Genomic DNA, 23,288 nt, shown 5'->3' with positions numbered 1-23,288 from the left:
ACGCTCGTTGAGACTGACTGTGGTGGAAAAGATAGAAAGGCTAGTGAATACAGTGAGAAAAATAGAGTAGTAGATGATGAGATAACTGAGACTTGATCACCTGTCCATGAGGCTGGAGGAGTTCCATCTCTTCCTCAAAGTAGCAGGGTGGTATACCCGTTTGATGTAGAGTTCCACAGATGTTATGTGAGATTACTTTCAAAGGCAAGATCGCACTGTGGTCAGGCGTCAGTTGAGAGCTTGTGATATATGTAGCACTGCAGCAGGGGTGGGGGCTTGGGTATTCTCACAGCCCTGTCTAGGGCTCCTGGACAGGCAGGGCCTCCCCAGCTATGTGCAGAATCACTGAGAGGGAAGCAGGGCTTATTGTCCTACCTAGACTGCTGGTGTCCTACTAGATCAGAGGATTTTATTTTTAAACTTTTTGCCCCCATGATCAGCTAGAATAAAATCAAATTAAATTGTCTCCCACAGTCAAAGCTCACCCCCCTCACTCCCCCGCCCACCCCCCAACCCCCGCCTATGTCCTCCTTAGAGCTGAGCAACCAGGCTGGGGTTTGAGTTTTTAATGAATAATATATATTTCATCCTTTTGTTTATTATGCTTGTGATGTGCTCTGATTTGGAGGCTGTCAGGCTGACCCCCAGAATGGGATATCCAGCTTATCAGGGGGGTTGTTTCCTTCTCGGCCAATTGGAACTAAATTCGCTGCCTGGACTCCTGAATTTCCACATGTGTTCTCCCTCACCGCGATCTATGTCGGGTAAAAATCTGCTTTTTTCTTCTATTCTAAATTATGGCTACCCTCCACTGCCACTACCCAGGCTGTTAGCTCAAGGTAGCCAACAGCGTGGAGAGCTCCCGCTTGGGGTTCTCCTTGTGTATGGGATTCTGTCCCCTCTAGGACATCAGCCTGGAGAAATCACTGCTCTAGGCAATGGCGCAGCTGGCGCCCGCAGTCTCGCCAATGTTAAAGCGGTTTAAAGCTTTCTTGGTTTGCTTTGTGAGTGGAAATGACACACACACACACACACACACACACAAAGGGGTTCAGGAGAGACCCTACTACCATAGTTATAATTTCAGGACTCTACCTCCCCGTTTCCTTCACCTTACATCCCAATTTTCTCGTCTGGAAGCAGGAGCTCCAGACGGGCGAGTCTGATCGGGTCACCTTACTTTTTTTTCCCCAAAACCCACTTAAGCCATATATTGTTACAATTGATCCCACTTATTTGTTTTTCACTTTCATATTATAATCACCAATAATTATAAATGCATCTTGAGTGTATGCTTGGTCAAGTTTAGACTAGAGGAGCTAGTAATAATCTCCAATATATTTATCTTTGGTATTAGTGGTGGATGCATAATTAGAAATAATAGTCATATTAATGGCATATCTTTGTAGACATATGGATATTATCAAATCCCTGGCAACAATGGACTTCAGAATATATATTGAAATGTTTTCTGGTCAATTAATTCCTTTGCAATATTATTCTTAGCTTAGTAGAACATATGACTGTCTGATTCAAATCACTAAACCCTAGACCATTTCAACTCCTTGGATATTGATATATATTTGTGCCAATTCCCAAGAAAGGTGACTTGAAAAATGGGCAATTTATCGAAATATGGTGCTTCTGACCCAAGCCTTGAGATTTTTAATTAACTCGTATGCATATGAAGGCTGGACAATTAATAAGTTTGTGGAAGGAATGATGCATTTTAATTATTGGCATTAATAAGAATGGGCTTAAGCATAAAACATAAGAACAGCTCTGAAGATAGTGCAGGGACAGGCAATGTTGCATTCTGTTGTACACAGGATCTCGATAAGTCAATGGCACTGAACAACCATAACTTCAAAGATACATTTTCCTTTCTCTCTAACTGTAATAAAACCAAACCATGCTTTCTCTGTCATCATAATAAAACATATCTTTCCTTCATAGGTAAGAGTGGGACACCAAGTAAGAAAGACAGAAGAAAAATAGATACATTTGAACTATGGTGCTGGCAATGACTACTGAAAGTACCATGGACTGCCAAAAGAACAATCAAAATTGTCTTGGAAGTAGAACAGCCAAAAAGCTCCTTAGAAGAAAGGGTGGAAAGAGTTCATCCCAGGCATTTGGCACATGTCAGGAGAGAACAGACCCTAGAGAAGGACATCCTCCTTTGTAATTTAGAGGAGCAGAAAAAAGAGGAAGGCTATAGACAAGATTGATTGACACAATGGTTTCAAAAATGGGCTGCAACAATGGCTTTTAACATAGCAACTGTGAGGATGGTGCAGGACTGGGCAGTGTTTATTTCTGTTGTTCATAGGGTCACTTTGAGTTGGAAATTACTTGATCAAACAACAAAAACAACATTAAAGCTTCAGGAGAGAGTCCTGGTGGCACAGTGGTTTACATGTTGGGCTGCTAACTGGAAGGCTAGGAGTTTGAAACCACTAGCTCCTTCTCAGGTGAAAGATGAGACATTCTACTTTCATAAAGCGTCAGTCTCAGAAACCTACAGGTGCTGTTCTAGTCTGTCCTATGGGGTCACTATGAATCAGAATTGATTCAAAGACAGTGAGATTTTTTTGGATGCGTTGAAATGAAGTAGTGTCCTCATACATAAATCTGCATTTTATCCTATTTTCTAACTACCCACTTATCAATCTATTACTTTAACACAGGACTACATGTTTAGCAAGGAGTGCTAGTGGTTCAGTGAATTTAAGTGTTGGCTAGTAACCTATAGATTTCATTTGAATCCACCAGTCACTCCACTGGAGAAAATTGAGATTGTTTGCTCCTGTAAAGTTTTTCAGTCTTAGAAACCCAAAAAAGCAGTTGGACTCTGTCCTAACGGATAGCTATAAGTAGGAATTGACTCAATGATAGTGGGCTTATATGCAAGGGATGGGCATCCAAAAGTTCATGGAGAAAATTAATTAAAAGATTTTTCTACACCAATTTTTTGAAGATTTAAGAAGATAAGAAAAGAGAACAATTTTTGGAAGTTGACTGAAATTCCTGGAAATTTGGATATAGAGCCATTATTATATTTTCTTATTCTTTCAGAATCACAGAATAAATATAAATTTCTCTCATTGAAGTCCCTGCCATCCAGTCAATGCCATCTCATAGTGACCCTACACGACAGGGTAGAATTGCTGTTGGGTGTTTCAAAGACTAAGTGTTTACAGGTGTAGAAAATCCCATCTTTCTCCTGCTGAGCTGCTGGTGGTTTCAAACTGGGGACCTTGAGAATTGCACCCAACTCATAACCACTACACCACAGGGGTCCAAAATACAATTAGAGATAGAAATAGAAATACAGTGAATTGGTTAAGACAGAAATATTGTTGTTTTCTCCAAAATAAAGTTAACATGGTCTACACTTTATTAAGCACAGAGCATAACACATTTTTATTTTAGAAAAATTAACTTCAATATATGCCATGATAAATGATTTTTTTAATAGGACTTTTCAGAAAGATTCCACACGCAGTCCTGGATAACCAACGTGCTGTAGATGCGTTGCAACAGTTATATTGCATATGGTTCAGAACTTCTGTTAGTCAAATGTTTGTCTTGCCAGACTTACTAATCAGATTGAGACTTGTAGTACACCTGAGACAATGGCCTTTAGCCAACCTACCAGACTGGAAGTGAATTCACCACCAAGGCTCAATTTTCAGCCAAACAATAGACAAGTCTATAAAGGGAACAATAACACTAGGGAGGTACAAACACCTTAGAATGATCAACCATTTGAGTGTTATGAAGGAAAGTGGGATTGAAGCAGACAATAGGAAAAATATAGGAAAGTGATAGTACATTGTGAGGAGTGCAATGAAAACTATGAAACAAAATGCGTATACAGTATTGACTGGAAAATTGATTTGGTGTGTAAACTTTCACCCAATTCAAAATAAAATATATATATTTAAATGTTTGTCTTGGCATGTAGTGTAGTATATCTTTCTATACTTAAAAAACACCAGAAAACACTTTCAGGTACACTAAAATGTTTTACAGTAACAATGATGACAATGTTTTGGTGTGCATCACAAAGTAGCACATGTGTGTTATTATGAATCATTTTATGGTGCTTGAGTTTTGAATATGTATTTTATGGGGCTTGATTTATATGATGGGTCATAAGTAAATTGAAAATGTATAACCTGGGATGATCTATATAAGATTTAAACTATAATTGATTAAATTAATTGGGGGTAATATTTTCTGTATGGTAAATTACTTGCTCTTAAGTCATTTTTCTTATTAGAGATTGCAAAAAAAAAACATTTTTTTCTGTCAAAAGTTTTCTGCTTATATATCAGAAAGTGAAACACAGAAAATTTAGCTTAAAATCCTCTTATTAACATATTCAGGTACTACAATTTTCAGACAACAGAGGATTATAAGGGTTGATGTACATTGGAATACTATAATTTACTATACCATCATATGCTTGTTTGGGGAAGCATGTTAAAGTCTAATTTTTTTAATGTCACCATTACTTTTTAATTTACTATTTGTAATAAACAAACACCCATTCACCTGTTATCTAATTTTAAATGTCACTGATGTTATGATCTTTGCATAGTATAGTAGTTCCAAGGAACAACACCTGTCAGGTGAGGATACATTGGAAACAATAGGATTGAAATTCATAAATACCTGAAAATCTCAAGTGGTTGAATTGTGCAATTATTAATTTGGGGTTTGGTTTTAGAGAGAAAGTTAAAGTTGTAACTATTAAATTCTATTGGTTTCTGTTAATACTTGTTGGCTACCTTTAAGGTCATAGTCAACTTTTTAAATTAAATGCAATAGGTAAAATTAGGATATAGTAGGAAGAAAAAATTTAGTGACATTTGAATAAGAGAATACCATTTGACTTTTTGTGTCCTTTGTTTTTTTATTGTTGTTGTTAGTGCTGTTAAGTAGGTTCTGATTCATAGCGACCCTGTGCAGAACAGAAGGAAACACAGCTCAGGCCTGTGCCATCCTTATATAGTTTTTATGTTCAAGCCCACTGTTGCAACCACTGTGTCAACCCATCTTGTAGGGGCTCTTCCTCTTTTTTCATTGTTCTTCTACATTACCAAGCATGGTGTCCTTTAGCAGGGACTGGTTTCTCCCAAAAACATGCCCAAAGTCTCTTATCCTCACTTCTAAGGAGCATTCTGGCTGTACATCTTCCAAGACTGATTTTTTATTCTTCTGGCATTTCATGGCACAAGACTCTTTTTTGTTAGCACCATGATTCCAAACCATCAATTCTCTTCTTCAGTCTTACTTATTCATTGTCTAATTTTGAAAAATATATGTGAGGACTGAAATTACCATGGGTTGGGTCAGGTACAGTGACCCGTGGGTTGCGTCAGTCCACAAAGTGACATTCTTCTTCTTTAACACTTTAAAAGAGGTCTTATGCAGCAGATTTGCCCAACTCGATATGTAGAATTCCTGATGAGTGCTTCCATGGGCATTGATTGTACATACAAGCAAGATGAAATCCTTGGCAACTTCAATATTTTCTCCATTTTTTCTAGCTATACAATTATATTTTTAAACCTAAAAGTTATTGGTTCCAATTGTGAGTAGGAATGCATATGAATTCCATCAAGTACAAGTTTTAGAATGCGTTTTAAAAAATGAATCAAATATGTCATTTTCCATCTATAATATGTGGGTTTCATTATGAAGTTATGAGTGTATTGGGTTTCTCTTCATCTTGAAACCTAGTGACACATATGTTATGACATAAACATAAATAAGCACATTAAAAATGTATAAATACTCCATTATCATGTGGATTGTTTTTTATAGATGGAATTATTTTAAAGGAAGAAAGGGTACATTTCAAGAAATCTCATTAAGAAAGAAACTTTTGAAGAGTAAAAGCAATTTACCTATTATTTCCTTAAAAGGGACATAGTGTCAATAAGTACAATATTTTATTTAGCATTTACACTTGGATACACAGTAGACTAGAAATTTAGCAGCAACACAGTACTGGCGAAGACAGCCATGAGTAGCCCTCATCTCATGGAGCGCACATTGGTAAATATTAAATAAATTACACAAGCAATTAAATACTTATAATGATGACGCTTGCTTTAAAATTCAGAATGCTCTGAGTCTATAAAACTCAGAGATTTGCCTTATTCAAGAGACAAAGAAAAGTTAGAATTTATGCTGTTAGCATGAAGGTAGCATAAGAATTAAGGTACGGGTTTTTAGAAAAATGGTTCAGAGGCACGGAGAGTCTACATGCACACCTCATGCCAATTTTCCTTAAGATTATCAAACTATTAAAGAACTAATTTATCTTATTCTATAGACTTCTAGAAATGGATATGTCTTCAGATTTTATTCCCTATAGTATAGCTATTCCTTCAGATGGTTCTCTAAGAGAAGCTGGAAATGAATATTCTTGTGTTAATTCTGTTGTGTCAATAACAAGGTGTGATTGCTATTATTATTTTCTACTCTTTCTTATCCACCATTCCTCTGGCATTTTGTCAAACTGTGCTTGATTGTGTGTGTCACTGTTATACTGGAAGCCATACCACCAGTATTTTTTTAATAATTTCATTTGGGAGCTCATACAACTCTTATAACAATCCATACATATATTCATTGTGTCAAGCACATTTATACATGCATTGCCATCATCATTTTCAAGATATTTTCTTTCTACTTGAGCCCTTGGTATCAGCTCCTCATTTTCCCGTCCCCCCTTCCTTCCCTCAAAAAAAACACTTGATAATTTATGAATTATTATTATCTTTTCATGTCATACACTATCCAATGTTGCCTTTCACTGATTTTTCTGTTGTCCATCTCCTAGGGAGAGGTTTATATTTAGAACATTGTGATCAGGTCCCCTTTCTACCCCACTTCTCCCTTACCCTCCTGCTATCGATACTCTCATTATTGGTCCTGAGGGCCTTACCTGTCCTGAATTCCCTGTATTTCCAATCCTTGCATTGAGGAAGTACTTGAATAGAGTCCCAATGTCCATCTGGTACCTTAATATAAGCACATAGATCTATTTTCCCATTATCATATATAAATATATTTACACATGTGCATGCCTGTATTTAGACCTCTGTAAATGCCCTTTGACTCCTAGTTCTTTCCTCCATTTTATTTTACTTTCCTCTTGTCCCAGTATCATGTTCAGCCTTCATTTGGGTTTCATTAATTCCTCTCAGTTACATTGCCCTTGATGAAGTTCTACCAGGCCTCCTACGCCCTCCTCACCATTGATTTTGGATCACTGTTTGCCCTTTTCCCTGGATTTGTTTATACCTGCTTCCTTTTCCCATCTTCCCTTTCTCCCATGTCCCCCAAGTACCATTGGTCCCGTTTTTTTCTCCTCCAGATTGTTTATCCCGCCTATCTTATCTAGGTAGACTTGAAGAGATAATACCATGTACAAAAAACAAGACAGAGCAAATCAAAACAACTAAGGAAAATAAAACAACAAAAATACAATGACAAAAAAAGAAAAGTCTGTAAATAGTTCAAGGTATGTTTGTTGACCTTTAGGAGTGTTTGCTGGTCGAGTTTGATAAGGTGCCATGCCCTGGCCCCAAAGTCTACTTTTGGTATTACCTGGGTATTACCAAAAAGTCTACTTTTGATATTACCTGGGTATTACCAAAGTCGACTTTTGGTTACCAAAAGTCTGCTTTTAGTATTACATTGCTCTGTTCCCCTTTCTGTTCTGTTGCACACCCTTAGTGTTTTGTTTCAGTGTGGTGGGGTCAGATCGGGTGCAATTCCCACACTGTGTCTCTAGTGTTGGCCCCCATAACACTATGAGTCAGTGAAGGACGTTGTGTCTGGTAGTGAGGCCAGCCCTGTGGTCCTCTCTGTGCATTGGCTGCTCTGAGCAGGAATATCATCCTCAGGGCTTAGTGGGTCAAGATGTGTTCCACTCTCTCTTCCTCTCCCTTCATTTGTTCCTGTGTGCTCTGATCAGACATATCCCTCTTCCTGAGCTGTAGCTTCAGTGCTGTCCACTGTAGTGAATTTTTCTGTGGGGCGCGGGGGTTGTCCACGCAGTTGGCATTGGGGCTGGGTCCCTCATACCGGCATAAAGCAGGGAACCAATAGAGAGGTATGAGGGACTACCAATATTTCAAATACCACTAGGGACATATTGGCAGACAGATTTCAGCAGAGCTGCTAGCCTAAGATAGGGTTGGGAGAAGGAATAGGAGATCCACTACTGAGGGCTTGGATACTGAAAGTTTTATGCATAACCGTGGAATATTGTCTGATACAGAGTTGTCAGATGATCCTCCTCAGGTAAGAAGGCACTTTCAATACAGCTGGGAAAGCGCTGCCTCCTAGAAGTCCAACTTAATTATATGGATGGAGGAAAACTTTCAAGACCTTCATTTGCTGGTAGGATATGAGTCACATTGGGGAAAAGCAGCTATAAACATCCATTAACACTTTCAATGTGAGATGAATGCATTGAAAATCTGAGAAAATTGGAAATTGTCAAAATTGAAATGGTATGTGTAAAGATTGATATCCTAGGCATTAGTGAGCCGAAATGACTAGTATTGGTCATGTTTAAACAGGCAATCATATGGGTACTGTGCCAAGAATCATGATTTCGAGAGGAATTCATCATCCAAAAGAAACTTTTGAGATATATCTTGAAGTACAGTGCTGTCTGTGATAGAGTAATATCTCTATGATCACAAGGAAGAACAGTTCAAATAATTACTATCAAATTGACATGACAACCATTACAGTCAATGATGAAGAAATTGAAGAAATCTGCTCATTCACTCTTAAATTGATAGGCATATAATCAAGATATGTTGATAATTACTGATGAGGGGAGTGTTAATGTTGGAACAAAGGAAAGTCAGCCATTGTAAAATATGACCCTGTTGATAGAAACAAAGCTAGAGAATGCATGAATATTGTAACACTAATGATTTCCTCATAAGGAAAAAAAACCTTTTTTCAATAACAGAAATGGTAATTACACATGGACCTCATCTGATGGAATTCACCTGGATCACATTGACTACATGGGACCACATCTGTGGGAAGAGATGATGGGAATGATCGATTTCATCAGTCAAAAAAGGGGTCAGAGGATGGGTGGACAGACCATGAATTGCTCATATGAAAATTCATGTTGAAGCAGATGAAAATTAAAGCAAGTTCATAGAACCAAGAATATATCCCATTTGAATTTAGAGGTCATATAAAGAAGCACTGAACATTAATTACCAAAGACAAGACAAGGCATGAGATGCTATCAAGTACTTCTTAGATTAAAAAACAAAAATCATTTAAAAGACAGGAAATAAGTTACCAAAGTGAACGTCAGAAGAGACTCTGAAACCTGCTCCAGAATGGAGAGTTGCTAAAAGGAATGGAAGAAATGATGAAGTAAAACAGCTGAACGGGACATTTCAAAGGGGAGTTTGAGAAAACAAAGCATTATAATAAAGCCAAAAGGAAGTCCACATTAGATACTCCTGAAACTCAAAGAACAGAAGGAAAAATTCAAACCAGAATTATAATATGAAGGACTATATTGGCATGATATTGAATGATGCAGGAAGCATCAAAATAAGTGGAAGGAATTCACAGAGTCACTATATTTTAAAAAGTTGGTCGACATTCAGTCACTTCAAAAGGTAGCGTGTGATCAGTAGCTGATTGCATTGAAGGAAAAGGTTTAAGCTGCGCAGTGAAACAAGGTTCCAGGAATTGACTGAATATTAATCGAGCTGTTTCAAAAATTGTTGCAGCGCTCATCTATGCCAAGAGATTTGGAAAACCACTACCATCAAACTAACTGTAAGATAGCCAAATGTATACCCATTCCAAAGAAACTGACCCACAGTGGGAGCCCAAAATCTATCTGCAGAGAATCTAGTCACCTCATCTCCTGGAAAATCCCTTCCGGTCACAGTTGAAGGTTTCAAACAGCTTTGCTATTAAACAGACATTATTGTCAACTTGATTATGGTTGATGGAACTGTGGTATAATATGATACCTGCTCAGATTACCTCCCTCTTGACCCAAACTGAATTTGCTCTAGGTTAAAATATTGCTCGCTTGTTCCATGACAGAAATGTTCTCAATGGCTCCTTAAAATATTGCTGGTGGTCTTTTCCTTTTTACTCCTTATTTTTTATTATTATTTTCTAAATCATTTCATTGGGGTTCATACAACTCCCACCACAGTCCATCCATCCATTCATCCATCCATCCATCCATCCATCCATCCATCCATCCATCCGTCCATCCATCCCTCCATTGTATCAAGCACATTTGTACATTTTTTGCCATCATCATTCTCAAAACAATTCCTTCTCCCTGAGCCCCTGGTATCAACTCCTCATCCTTTCCCCTCCTTTCCCATCCCCACTCCCCCAGGAACCCTCAACAATCTATAAACCATCATCATTCTGTCATGTGTCACTTTGTCGAACATCTCCCCTCACTCATTCCTCCGCTTTCCAACACCCAGGGAAAGGACTACACGTAGATCCCTATGGTCGTTTCCGCCCCTTCCCCACCGGCCCCATCCCTCCTCCTGGTATCACTACTCACCATTGGTCCTGAGGGGTTTATCTGTCCTGGATTCCTTGAGCTTCCATGCGGGGGATTAGACCAGCTATCCTGTATCAAGCTGGGTCTGAATTGAGGCGTGCGGATGAAAGGAAAAGAAAGAGACACACAAAGCATGGGATCGGGAGGGCTTCAATCTGATGGACTGAAGTACGGAGTATATTCAAAGCTTGGTTTTTATACTCTTCTTACACGAGGGAATGGTTACAGAATAAACATCAAAGAATTTGCTTTAAAAAACATTCTGAATCTCTTATCTATGCAGGTGTTGCTTAACTAGGCACACTTTCTAAACATTTGAATAATAACAGCACTATATTCTAAGATAAACACAAGGACATGCAAGGTTCAAAAGAATCTTAAAGAGGTCTTAAAGAACTGAGTTATCTCACACTGCTTTCAGCTGCAAGGTCATAAAGAACTGAGTTACTTTGCATTGCTTTTAGCTAAAAGGTTAACAGAGGCACAGGGGACTAATTAGTCACCCACCAATAAACACCTTGACCAGCATACCTCCTACACTTTCAGCTCTCACCTGCACCAGTGCACATCCTCTAGTCCAGCTGGACCTGCAAGGTAGAACTGGGAACATGGGGGGGGCATTAAAGAACTAGAGGGAAGTTGTATGTGTCATCATTGCTATACTGTACCCTGACTGGATCATCTCCCCCACCCCACCCCACCTTCTATAAGGGGATGTACAGTTGCCTACAGATGGGCCTTGGGTCTCTACTCTGCACTCCCACTCATGCGCAATGATATGAGTTTTTTGTTCTTTGATGCCTGATACCTGATCCCATTGACACCCTATAATCACACAGGCTGGCATACTTCCTCCTTATGTGCTCCGTTGCTTCTCAGCTAGATGTCCTCCTGCCCATCCCCAAGCCTTTAAGACCCTAGAAACTATGTCTCTTGATAACTGGGCACCATCAACTTTCCCCACCACATTTGCTTATGCACCCACCTTGTTCTCAGCGATCATGTCAGGAAGGTGAGCATCATGGAATGCCAGTTCAATAGAACAAAGTGTTCTTGCATTGAGGGCTTACTCTTTATTTTTACATTACTGTTTTCATTCTATTTCATTTTGTTTTTGTTTTTTTATTTTTTCTGTTAGGTTTCCCAGTTTATAAAGCACAGAAAGAGTGGATTCATAGAGACAATTAGACATACAATGGTTTATGGGAGTGGAAGGTGGGGAGGTAAGGGGAATTGGGGAGCAAATAATGAATGTGGGAGGTGGGAGGAAGCACTAATACTGATTTTTATGATGTATATACAACTTTTTTTAAAGGAAACTTAATTATGGAAGGGTATGATATGTGAATTTTATATCAATAAAACTATTGGGGGGAAAAGAAGTTGACCTAATGGATTGCATAAATCATTTAACAATATCATTAATATTATATGAAAGTACATTTTTGCTAAAGACAATTCCAAAATATTTACAGCAGTACATAACAAGGAGCTGCCAGAAACTTAAGCCAGATTGAGGAAAGATTGGTGCCAGTTGGATCTTGACTGAAAGTGGAGAATACCAGAAAGATGTTGGCCTGTGTTTTATTGACTATGCAAAGACATGTGCTGTGTGGATCATAGCAAACTATGGATAAAATTGATTTAAAAAATAGGAATTCCAGAACACTTCTTTATGCTCATGTGGAACCTGTACATAGACTAAGTGGCAACCATTCAAAGAACAAGACAAAGGGATATTGCACGGTTTAAAATGAGAAGGCTGTGTGCATCAGGATTGTATCCTCTCACCGTACATGGCCAATCTATATGCTAGAATATATGATGAAGAACTCAACAGCTGGATTGGCAGAAGGCTCATTAACAACCTATGATATGCAAATCACATAACCTTCTTTGCTGAAAGTGAAGAGAATTTGAAGCACTTGCTGATGAAGATCAACCACTACAATCTTCAGTGATTTGGATTGCTTTGTCTTACAGCTTGAGTATGAGTCAGAACCAACTTAATAGCAGTTTGGCTTTACAGTTTTATTCCAAGCCTCAGTTAGGGTGATAAAATGTGTAATTGGGTTACACAGGGTGGATGTGAGTCAGCTCAAGAATATATTCCCTTTTCTAACTGATATTCAAATCAGACATTATTATTCTCCCCTATTAGATTTACAATGGCATAACTCACTGTGCACAGAGAACGCTTTCCTCCCTAACATTACACAAAGTAAGATCAGGTATTGCAGCTAGACTAAAGACCATAATCAAGGTTAAGCTAAATGTATTGGAAGGATGAAACATTTTTAACATAGAGAAATGATGCAGACTTTGTGATTGAAGTCTATTCTTGGAAAACACAGAAAGGTTTACAGAATTGGAGTTGTGAAGCAAAGTCATATATCTCAGTGCCGATTGCATGATTTGTGTCCAAATCAGCTTTTGACATGTAGAAGAGGAGACCAACTGCTTAACTGACATCTCAATTTTCTGATTGAGAAGGAAACAGAAATTAATATTCAGAACCTACTATACATCCTTTACAAACTATTGAGCATAAGAGTTTATATTAACTTTTATATAGTTTAGGTTGTAGACTGTGGCTTCAGTCATTCTCAAGAACTTAACTTTAAGTTTTTACTATCTTGCTAAATGTCTTAACCCCTCAAGATTTTATTGTAAGTAGATTACTGATCATTAAAATAAAAATATGAACTTCAGGGTAGATGACATCCCACACCCACAAGTATCCTCATGAATTTTGGACTTGAAAGTCAGCAGTTTGAAACTACCAGCTGCTCCTCAGGGGAGACATGGGCTCTCTATTCCCATAAAGCTACAGTCTCAAAATCTCATGAGGTCACTCATAGCCCCATAGGGTTGCTATAAGTCGACATTGCCTTGATGACAGGGAATTTGGGGTTTTCTTTGGAGACACTTGAGATCTAGTCAGGACTACCAACTAACTACATATCAATTTTTATGCGATGTTAATTTTAAGTTAAATATAAGTAAACATGTGCTACTAATGGTGACTGTACTGGAACGTGCAGGGCTAGATGCTGTCAATCATAAATATAGCTCACTCTCAGTGGGCTAGAGTTGGCTTGGAAAGTAATGCAAACCTTTTCACATGATTTTTATGGTAGAAAATGGTGTCCAAACCTAAGTAGATATTATTCACTTTGCTACTATTAACATCTTGGGTCAAATAACACTTTGTCATATATATGTGCTTGGGGAGGGCTGTCCTATATATATTACAGAATGCTTAGCAGTGTCTTTGACCTCTGAAGAGTAGATAATAAAAACACCTTCCCCTTAGTTCTCATATCTAAAAATGTCTCCAAGAATTTTCAAATGCCTCCTGGAACTTTAAGAAACCTCCACAGGATCATATCTGGTGAGTTCTGGCCAGGTTTCCAAGCATCCTGTCTCTCAGATCACCTTGCTAATTAAGGAGGCTCATTAGCATACCCCTTGGAAAGCCAAAAGAAATAAGAGAAGTAATTCCTTTATTGATGCAAGAAAATTTTTAAAAATTGGAGATTTTGAGCGTTCATGCTCTTGGTATTTTCCAAATGAAATGAGGTAACGTGTTTGATTCCAGAGTAAGGTAAGGCTGTCAGCTCCTGTAAAGATTTACAACCTAAGACGTATTTTGTTCTGTACTATAGGGTTGCTATGAGTCAGAATAAATTCAATGACAGTGGAATCTGGAGTGGAATTATTTGGAATTGTCATCCACTTGAATAGTTTCAACTTAATATTTTTGGTGTATTTAGTTTACCAAATATTTAACATTGTTAAATCTCACCTTCTGAGGTATAGAGATATATACTCTACATCTATCCAACCTCAGATAAAAGTGAACTAACACAGTCAAGTAAAGCAGGGATTGATTGAGTATGGGTGCAGCTAGGATTGGAGCATATCATCTATAGGTGTAGTCCTAAATACAAAAATTCTGTAATCAATAGTCAGATACAAATATTCTTAGAAAGAATAAAAACAAGCCTCTGGACTCCTAAGATGGGGGCGCTACACTCTAGACTGGCATGCTCAAGTCTCGTTACCTTTGGTGATTATGTTTGCTCCTGCAGACTAAATTTTCTCATTAAATTGTATAAAGGCATACGCATGCTAGGTCATTCATCTTTGATTTAGCATTGAGAATAAAATGAAGTGTTATAAGTATTTGCAGCAGTATTGCAAGAATAACTAGATAATTATCTCTTCAGAAGCTTGTGGATACAGTCTGGGCTGAAATACCAAAGAGTTACACTCATAATGGAAACCTACAACAATATAATAACTACCTGTGTGTTTCCACGGTATATAGTACATTTTTTTCAGTAAAAATATTTCTCACTCACTTGAAAATTTCTACCCTAGTATCACAAACCAGAATTGATTGCATGAGCTACCCTGCAGCATTCTGCTGAATTTTTGAAAGCTGATATGTATAATATCTCGAGTACTTTTTAAAACAGCATTTTCTACTCTTTCTAACAAATCAACATTTTCCTATGGGAGGTGGGGGCTTCTAAAAATTATTGGAAAATGGAATCAAAAGATAATGAAAATCTCCATGAACTATCTGATGTATCCTTGTAGTAATGACTAATAGCAAATAGTTCATTGTACTTATTTCTTCTGAGTTTACCAAGATGTCTCTATAAGTTATTGGGGCTCATCTTGGATATGGAAACATCACATGATAATAAAGAGAATATAATTCCACTTAACTCTTATCAAATAAAACATATTTGCAAGTGATTATTAAGAAAACAGTACAAGAATATGCCACAATTATATTCAGGACTTTTAATTTTCTGAGATAGATTTCAAAGTATGCTTTATATTTAAAATTAGTTCATTCTTTATATAAAGAAATGTAAGGTAGGAAAATACTCAAGACAACTCAAAAGAGGCTTTGGCCCTATAAAAAGTTGAGTAATACCATTTAGAAAAGTCTAGTGCTTTAAGAAAAGATAACTGTGTCGTGGTGTGGTCCGTATGCATGTTCCAGATCTGTGGGGACACAACCGATACTCTCCCCCGGGTGGGTTAGTACCCTGTCCCCTCCCCCATACCATCCACTCGGATTCTCCCCCTCCCGGTTCTCCCTCTCCCTGCCCCACTTCTCCTTCTTTATGCTGGGCTCTCATGTACCTTCCTAAGTGTGGCCTGCCCTCCCTCCAGCTATCTATGCTTCCCCCCATTTATTGTGGGATGGTTGTTTACTCTTCTACTTCTGTCATGCTGATTGTACTTACCTCAGGGGACTCATGTTGTACCTGTCCCTTTGGGTCTGGCTTACCTCGCTTAACATAATTCCTTCCAGCTCTTCCCATGAAATAACATGTTTCATGTGCTCATCGGTGCTTTTCAGTGCTGCATAGTACTCCATTGTGTGTATGTGCCAAAGTTTGCTAATCCACTCATCTATCGATGGAAACTTAGGCTGTTTCCAAGTCTTTGCTATTGTGAATTGTGCCACAATAAACATTGGAGCGCATATGACTGGTCGTGTTTTATTTGCTGCTTCAACCGGGTATATGCCCAGTAGAGGGATGGCTGGGTCATAAGGTAGATCAATTTCCATTTTCTTTAAGTATCGCCAGCTTGCTTTCCACAGTGGCTGTACAAATCTGCACGACCACCAGCAGTGGAGGAGGGTTCCTACTTCACCACAGCTCCTCCAACACTGGTTGCTCTCTGATTTACTGATCTGGGCTAGCCTCGGGGGTGTTAGGTGGTATCTCATGGTTGTTTTGATTTGCATTTCTCTTATGGCAAGGGACTTCTAGCACTTTCTCATATGATTATTGGCCATATGGATCTCCTCTCTAGTGAAAGTTCTTCTCAATTCTTTTTCCCACTTCCTTAGGGGGTTAACTGTTTTCCTCTTTTTGCAGGTCACGATGGTGTTGTAGATTTCAGTAATGAGCCCTTTGTCTGATGTGTCATTACTAAAAATCTTCTCCCAGTCTGTGGGTTGCCTTGTCACCCTCTTGGTGAAGTCTTTCGAGGTGCACAGGTGTTTTATTCTTATTAGATCCCATTTGTCGATTTCCAGTTCACCTGTGTGTGTACCCTTCTCTGTTGTAGTGAGCCTATGTGCTCCCTGGGCCAGTGCTCTGAGATTAGTCCTGATTCCCTCCTTAATGGTCCTGATGGTTTGGGGTTTGACTTCTAGATCTGTGATCCACTTTGAGTGTATTCTTGTGCATGGGGTGAGGTAAACGTCTTGTTTCATCTTTTTACATGTGGATATCTATTGTTTCCAGCACCACTTATTAAAGAGGGCATCTGCTTCCCACTCGACGTTTTTGGGACCCTTGTCGAAGATCAGTTGTCTATATGTTGATGATTTTACTCCTGGGCTTTCTATTCTTTTCCACTGGTCTGAGTGTCTATCATTGAGCCAGTACCATGCTGTTTTGACCACTGAAGCTGTGTAGTAGGCATTAAAATCAGGTAGGGCGAGTCCTCCAATTGTGTCCTTCTTCTTGAGCAGTTCTCTGCTAATTCTGGGTTTCTTCCCTCTCCATATGAAGTTGGTGGTCAGTTTTTGCAATTCTTTGAAGAAGGTTGATAGTAATTGGATTGGTATAGCATTGAACTTGTAGAGTGCTTTAGGAAGAACTGTCATCTTTACTATCTTCAGCCTACCTAACCATGAGCAGTGGAGGGTCATCCATTTGTGGAGGTCACTTTTGGTTTCCTGTAATAGGGTTTTATAATTATGCTTATAAAGGTCTTTAGTATTTTTTGTTAAATATATTCCTAGGTATTTCAGTTTGTTCTTGGCTACTGTGAAGGGTAGTTCCCTCTTAATCGCCTCTTCCATGGCCCTGTCCGATGTGTATAGAAACCCTACCGACTTCTGTTTATTGATCTTGTATCCTGCTACTCTTCCGTATACCTCTATTGCTGTAAGTATTCCAAATGTGGAGTTTTGGGGGTCTTCAATGTATAGGATCGTGTCATCTGCAAATAGCGATAGTTTCACCTCCTCCTCTCCCAACTGGATCCCTTTGATGTCCTTCTGCTATCTTATGTTGTTAGCCAGAACCTCCAAAACGATATTGAATAGAAGAGGGGACAGGGGGCATCCTTGTCTTGTACCCTTTTTCAGTGGGATTGTTCTTGTCTTTTCTCCATTGACTATGATGTTGGCTGTTGGTCTTTCATAGATAGCTTGTATGAGCTTGAGGAACTTACCTTCCAATCCTATCTTCATGAGTGTTTTGATTAGAAATGGGTGCTGGATGTTGTCAAATGATTTTTCTGCGTCTATGGATATTATCATATGGTTTTTATCATTTTTCTTCTTGATGTGGTGTATGATATTGATGGATTTTCAGATGTTAAACCATCCCTGCATCCCTGAGATGAATCCCACCTGGTCGTGGTGGATGATATGTTTTATGTACCTTTGTATTCTATTAGGAGGGCAACGCAAAGTACAGAGGTCTACACAGAGGCTGGATGGCACGCTGGCCCAAACCAGAATTAGGCTGACCCCCACACTCGAAGGGAATACCACAGAAAACAAAAATAGATAGTCTGGAGTGGGAAAGGAACTGACCCACCACACCACATCCAGAAGGAAGCTGAAACAAAAGAAGGAGAAAGGACGTAGTGGAGTACACCTGGATCCACCAAGCCCAAGGTCGATAGACCAGCTAGAAGGGCCCATCATACAGAGAGGACCATTCAGCTGGCCACACTACGAGATGCAACATCCTGCACCAACACATGGCCCTACACGGGACAGCACCTGAGACACAGTGGGGGATGTGCTACTGAGCTGACCCCACCACACGGAGGCAAGCACTGGGGACGTGCAATGGAGCAGCACAGGAAGCAGAGCAAAGGGATCCTGAGGGAGTATAAAAGATGGACTTCTGGGCCAGGACGTGGCACCTCACAAGCTACATCTAGAAAACACTCCTAAAAGCCAACGAACTGACCTTGAACTACTAACAATTTTTCTTTTAATATTTGCTATCTTTTTTTGTCTTTTGTTTTTTATTTGTTTTGTTTTTTACCTTGTAAATTTTGTATGTTAGTGGCTTTTCTGCTTATCAGCGTGTCGATGTTGCTTCTGTCAAAGCCATGTTCTTATGTGCGACTTGGGCGCTATCAAAGTCATCTGCATTAGTATGCACATATTACTATATCAGCAGGTCTACCTAGACAACATAGGCTGGACAAACAATGAGAGAAGAAAACAACAGGACCAACGGTTCTGGAGGGACATGAGAGCATGGGAGGTAGGGGAAGGGAGGAAGTGTCGCCCAACACAGGGACAAGGAAACAGCGAGTGGTTCAAAACCAGAGGAGGGAGGGGAGGGGAGGACTGGTAGGGAGTTACCAAGAGCAAGGTAACTGAGAGGAATTACTGAAACCAGAATGAAGGCTAAACATGGTAATGGGATGGGAGGAAAGCTAAAGGAAATAGAGGAAAGGAGTAGGAGGCAAAGTGCATACAGAGAAGCCTAAATACAGACATGTACATATGTAAATATATTTATGATTATGGGGGCAATAGACTTATGTGCATATATTTATAGGTTCAGTAGTAGGGTAGTAGATGAACATTGGGCCTCCTCATGCATAATCCCCCAATACAATAGAACCTCGCCCTGCTAAACAGTCATTGCAGGACACCCACCTTCCCGATATGATCACTGAAGACAGATGTGTGTGTAAGCAAACGTGGTGAAGAAAACTGATGGTGCCCGGCTATCAAAAAGATATAGCATCTGGGGTCTTTAAGGCTTGAAGGCAAATAAGTGGCCATCTAGCTCAGAAGCAACAAAGCCCACAGAGAAGAAGCACACGGCCTAAGCGAATACAAGGTGTTGAATGGACCATGTAGCAGACACCAAGGAACAAAAACGATCATTGTGTGATCAACTTCCTCACATAATCGCTGAAGACGAGTGTGCAAAAGCAAGTGTGGTGAAGAAGGCTGATGGTGCCTGGCTACTGAGAGATATAGCGTCTGGGGACTTAAAGGCTTGAAAGCAAATAAGCGGCCATCTAGCCCAGAAGCAACAAAGCCCACACGGAAGCAGCACACCAACATAGGTGATCGTGAAGGGCAGAGACCAGGTCTCCAACAACAAAGGTGGGGTGGTGGTGAAAATCACATCGCCGTGAAAGAGGGGGAGTGCGTGATGGGGACCCAATGCCCATCTGTAGACAGCTGGACACCCCTTCCAGAGGGGTAGTGTGGAGGAGATGGGCCACTCAGGGTTCAGTGTAGCAACAATGAAACTAAAAACCTTCCTCTAGTTCCTTAACGCTTCCTCCTCTCCCAATCATCATGACCCCAATTCTGCCTTGCGGACCTGGTTATACCAGAGGATGTAGAGCGGTGCAGTGGGGATCTGGAGGCACAGGGAATCTAGGACAGATGAACCCCTCAACACCAGCGGTGGGAGTGGCAACACCAGGAGGAAAGGGGGTGTAGAAAGGGAGAACCAATCTCGGAGATCTATGTGTAACCTCCTCTCTGGGAGATGGGCAATGGGGAGGCGGGTGAGGGGAGACGCCGGGGAGTGTAAGATAAGATATAATAATTATTTATAAACTATCAAGGGGCCAGGGGTGGGACCGGGGAGGGAGGGAAATGGGGGGAAAAAAGGGGAAACCGAGATGATTCCAGGAACCCAAGTGGAAGGTGAATTTTGAGAATGACGAGTGCAACGAATGTATAAGGGTGCTTTGCCCAATTGATGTATGTACAGATTGTGATAAGAGCCTTATGAGCCCCAATAAAAAGATTTAAAAAAAGAAAAGAAAACTGAATGTTTTTGGAGGGTGTGTGTGTGAAAAAATGTCATGAATGTAAATAAAATGAAGAATTCAAGTTTTGGTATAGTCTAGGCATTACATTATAGACCAAGTGGTTCCCCACAGTGAAAAAATACATGTCTTGAATCTTAAAACATAGGTTACTTTAAGCAATATGTGCAAAAAATATGTTTATATAGCTTCCTATTCAAAAATAAAGTTAGAGTTTAAACTGGCAATGTTGTCATCATGTCAGATGGGGATGTCCATGTATTAATTTGTTTAAATGAAAAGAAAAAGAGTGGGCCTAATTTTTGCCCTCCATTTATTTGCAAAATATAAAGTCTGGACTAAGTTAAGTACTGTAACTGAACCTGCTAATAAAAAAAAATCCGAAAACCAATTATTTCTCAAAGTTATTATTTAGTAGTGTTACATGAACTTAGAAATCCTAATATATAAATGGGTGTAGTAGTGGTTCCGTGGTTGAATTCCCACTTTTCATGAGGAAGATCCAAGTTGACTCATGGTTAGTAACTTCAACTCTGCCACCATCTATCTGTTTGTCACAGGGTGTTTATGTGTTGTTATGATACTGAACGTATTTTGGCAGATTTTCCAGGCAAAAGAAAAACTTGGTGATATACTTCCTCAAAAATCAGCTGTTGAAAAACCTATAGGCTCAATTCCATTGTGTAGGAAGTCACCATAACTTTGGAAAAGCTCAATGGCACCTACCAACAACAATATGAGTATATAAATCATTTCATTGGATTGTGCAAATGATTAACATGATCAGCTGAAAGGTTGGAAGATCCAGTCCACCCAGAGGTGCCTGGGAAGAAAGGCCTGGCAATCTATTTTTCTGAAGTAGAAAAATCAGCCATTGCAAACTCTATTGTGCACAGTTCTAATCTAACACACATGAGATTTCCATGAGTCAGAATCAACTCATTGGTAACTAGTTTATTGTTTACTATGTTGTTGTTTTTATAATTAAGGGGGTTAAATTAAATATTACTGAATACATTCATCTATGGCAGTATACAATCCAAATATTCTAAGAATGATATAAGTAAAACCAAAAACCAAACTGACTACTGTGTAGTAGATTCTACTCACAGTGACCCTATAGGACAGAATAGAATTATCCCATAGGATTACCAAGGCTATAAATCTTTACAGAAGCAGGATGCCAAAGGAGAGGGGCCTTGGATTAATAGCCAACAGCTTTAACCACTGTGTCATCAGGGCTCCTTTAGACTGCTACAACTAAGAATAATTTTACTTTAGGCCTATTGATAAACAATAAATATTTGGTTCAGCAAATGTTGGTCAACCTCAAGAAGTCATTTCATATGTTATGTGGTAAGAAAATAACTAGATTGCAGTTCCTTGAGGAATAGCAGTTTTATAGTACACTTTTCACTAGAATGGCAAGGTGATTTTTGAGAGCTAAAGGAAATATCACTTAGGAGTTTTTATTATGCAATATAGGAGAAGTATAAGGGGATGGTGGGAGGAGGACTATATGTCCTCCTGTAGTCTGGATTCACCAAGGAGCTTATCTACTACCCTGAAGTAACTAAATGGTGTTGGTAAGTTCTACATTCCTCCCCTCCTTTGGGCCAGTGATTCCCACTAAGTAGTTGAGCTGTCTTTCACCTTCACTAGGAGGCAACTTTCACACAGATAATGCCAACAGGGATGTGAGGGGAATTGAACTTCCACTTGCCTTTTGAAATGAAGCTATCTGCATCAGCACTCCATGTGAAAACAGATCAATAGAATTTAATCAAATATAAACAATAGAGGGAACATAGGCTGAATATAAATGAACTGAGTCTCGAGTACATGTGGCGCAATCACAAAAGAGCTACCATTAGTATCATTAGACTCCCAGAAGGAATAGAGAGAGAATTGGAGTTAAAAAGTATTCAAAGAAATAATGGCTGAAAATTTTCCAACTTTAGTGAAAAGCATAAAACCATAGATAAAATATGCTGAGTAAATCTCCAGTAATATAGACTGCAAAAAAGCCACATCAAACTTAAACTTCATAAAACTAATGGGGCATTTAAAATCTTATAAGCAGCTAGAGAGAAATGCCACATTACTTATTACATGAACATGACTTCCAGTGATAGTGGACTTCTCATTTGAAACTACAAATGGTTCAGCATTTTTTAAGTACTGAAAGAAAAGAACAGTCAACCACAGATTCTATAGCCAGCAAAAATATCCCTCAGCAATGAAGAAGTAATAAAAACAAAGAGACTATTGCCAGAAAATGAATTTTAAAAGAACATGTGAGTAGAATTGTTGGATCTTAAGGTATTTCTACATTTGACTATTTGAGAAACCACTGAACTACTTTCCAAAGTGGCTATACCATTTTAAAAGTGTCACCAGCAATGGATAGAATTTCAACATCTTTTTGTCCTTGCCATCTTAGTGGAGGTGAGGTGATACCTCATTTTGTGTTGATTTGCCATCCAATTCCAATTTTAGCAATGCATTTAGCAAAATAATTGAAAGCAGGAATACAAACAGATACATGTGTACCAATGTTCACTGCAGCACTATTCACATCAGCCCAAAGTGGAAACAACCTAAATGACCATAAACAAATGTGGTGGGGTATGGGGAGTAGGTCCCTGAGTGGATCCCCAACACTCAAACGTTCCTCAGAAATGACTTCGCAATTGTGGAAAATATTAAAGACAAACAGATAGTGGGGCACAGGAGCTCCTCCTCCCCTGTCAGGACTGAGAGAGTGAATGCATTTTCCAATGGGTATATATAATGGAGTTTACAGCTCTTTCAGAGGCATGTGCATCATACAGCTAACAAATACATAATCAATGGG

At 39.2% G+C, this 23,288-nt stretch overlaps 1 pseudogene; it reads left to right on the top strand.

The window, feature by feature from the left end:
• The first annotated feature begins 938 nt into the window (after nucleotides 1–938).
• LOC142433239 (tumor necrosis factor receptor superfamily member 21 pseudogene) overlaps nucleotides 939–23,288 on the top strand; it is a 29,865-nt pseudogene continuing 7,515 nt past the window's right edge.

This window comes from Tenrec ecaudatus, chromosome X (genome assembly GCF_050624435.1).
Source record: "Tenrec ecaudatus isolate mTenEca1 chromosome X, mTenEca1.hap1, whole genome shotgun sequence".
Taxonomy (NCBI): Eukaryota; Metazoa; Chordata; class Mammalia; order Afrosoricida; family Tenrecidae; genus Tenrec; species Tenrec ecaudatus.
The sequence above is the reverse complement of the archived record's forward strand: the minus strand, read 5'-3'. Positions and strand labels throughout refer to the sequence as shown.